The sequence below is a fragment of the Sturnira hondurensis genome, unplaced genomic scaffold (assembly GCF_014824575.4).
Source record: "Sturnira hondurensis isolate 20B ecotype Veracruz unplaced genomic scaffold, ASM1482457v3 Scaffold0009372, whole genome shotgun sequence".
Classification (NCBI taxonomy): Eukaryota; Metazoa; Chordata; class Mammalia; order Chiroptera; family Phyllostomidae; genus Sturnira; species Sturnira hondurensis.
Genome location: NW_028082003.1, coordinates 103,064 through 105,472, shown reverse-complemented (window position 1 = coordinate 105,472; position 2,409 = coordinate 103,064).

Genomic DNA, 2,409 nt, shown 5'->3' with positions numbered 1-2,409 from the left:
GTGAGGAAGTACTTGATTTGGCTCTCTTCCAAGAATTCTACAGCAGGTGTCAACAGGCCCACAGTCCGGCACCTGTTGGCACCTGCTGGAGAATTCTTGGAAGGACCTTACCATCCCAGAGCAATCTCCTTACCCTCTGGTTTTCAACATCCTGTACAATTTCATATATGCTGGGATACCACTGACTGTTCACTCTCTTCCTTAGAAGATTGGCTAGGTGCCCACCTGTGTGCATGGGGAAGTGGGCTCCATTCCCACCTACCTTGCCCCCATCTTCTCCCCTTTTTATTTTAATTTTTTAAAAAATTTCCACTGCTTTTAAGTTATGAATAGCAAATAAAATTATATATTTTAAGATGTACAAAGTAACGATTTGAGGTAGGAATACATTGTGAAATGATTACCATAATCAAGCTAATTAAAACATGTATCACTTCATATATTAATCAATATTATTATTTTTTTGTGGTCAAACAACTCCAGATTTATTTTCAGTAAATTTCAAGCATGCAATACAATATTGTTAAGTATAGTCATCATTAGATATCCAGGAATTGTTCATCTTATAACTGGAAGTTTACATCCTCTGAACAACATCTTCCCATTCTCCCAAGCCCCCTGCCTCTGGCAACCATTGCTCTACTCTGTTTCTATGTGTTCATCTTTTATAGATTGTACATATGAGATTGTATAGCATTTGCTTTTCTGTGTCTAACTTATTTCACTTTACATAATGTCCATCCATACTGTTGAAAGTGACAGGATTCCGAAAGGTTGACTTAAGATGGCAGCAAGATAGGTGGGAGAGGATTCTACTTCCCCCTGCACATGGATGAAGCACCTAGCTGATCTACAAAGGAACAGACTGAACAGCCAACAGTACCCTAGCATATATGAAGATGGGAGACCAAAAACTGTTGAGGACACTGAAAAACCAGCTGGTAAGGAGAGTGCTTCAGGACAATAAGGTCCCTGGGTCTAGCACAGGTCCAGGGTGGCTGCAGCCCCAAGCACAGCACCCACCAGGTCTGCCACAGGGTTCTTGGGAGAGAGCTAGGTCAATGGCTCCTTCCCCTGCCAAACAAGCTTTGAGCAGCATTGGGAGACACTTGTTTGCTTGAAGTCTGCAGACGGGAATAAGGACTAAGTGGCAAACATAAAGGGGCTGTGGGTACCCACGAAGTCTGTGGATGACATCTGGGGAGAGCTGAGAGTAGGGCCATGACAGGCCCTGACCTGGATAGTCCCAGGTCTGGTTGGAGAATTGGGCAGTGTGGGAGGCCAGGCTGTATGGAGCAGCAGGCTTGAGCAGGAGAAATTTCTCAAAAAGAAAAAGTGAGAAGAGACACTTGGCGGCCGTTTAGGGAATTCTCCTGTAGCAGCCACTCTGACCTCCTCTCCACCCAGCTACTCCACGCTCCTGAGGTGGTGCAGAAGGCCCTGAGCATACTTCCATAGCCCTGGGAAGTGTATGCACCCAAACCTGAGAGACCAGAGGCTCCTGGCCAAGCGTGCACGCCCAAAACCTGGGAAATGTGCACTCTGTGAAAGGCCCCGAGCCTATACCCAAAGCCCTGGGGAGTGCAGATGTGCTCATCTTCATTTTACAGATGTGGAAGTTTAGGTACAGAGAAGGTAATGATAATTCTGATAAGAAAACCAGCTTGATTCCCCTGACAAGAGGCCATGGATCAGGGCTCTATGTGCAAAAGAGGCTTCTCCAGAGCCCCCTCCTGTGGATGGAGTCTTCTTTCCTTCCCCCTCTTCCTCATCCCTCTCCCCTCCCACTATTTACATTCCTTGCTGAGGGCTTGACCTACTCAACTGTGAAAGATTGTATCTGACAGGCACTGAAACTGAGATGGAATCTTTGAGGTATGGATGGGAGCCTGATGTGACTTGAGCTACATAAGGGCTCTGGGGACAGAGGATAGTTATGTAATGGGAAGGCAGACAAAGATGGTGAAATGACTCAGGGCAAGGAAAGAAACCAGGAATTTAGGAAGGAGAAAGAGATGCACAGAATAGAGTATAATGTCAATTGTCAGCCAGGATGGTTGCCATTCAAGAGAAAGCTAGAACAAACCAAGAATGGGGATTTTTCTGGTCTGTCACCTTCCCAGTGCCCCTGAACTGGGAGATTCCAACTTCTCCTCTCCTGGCCCCATTGGTAAGAGATGATTCCAGGAGTCCCTCAATAACTTTTTACTAAACACTTTTACTGCTTAATCAACTAGAGCCGTTTCTGTATCTTGCAAACAAGAATATGCAGAGCTCTCCTGCTTCAGGACTAGAATGCATGGGTTCTGGAAACTTCCAGGCACCTGGTCATTGCTCCACATGTACTTGTTGAACGAATAAGAACATAATGGATATGATCTCACCTATAAGTGGAACCTGATCAACAAA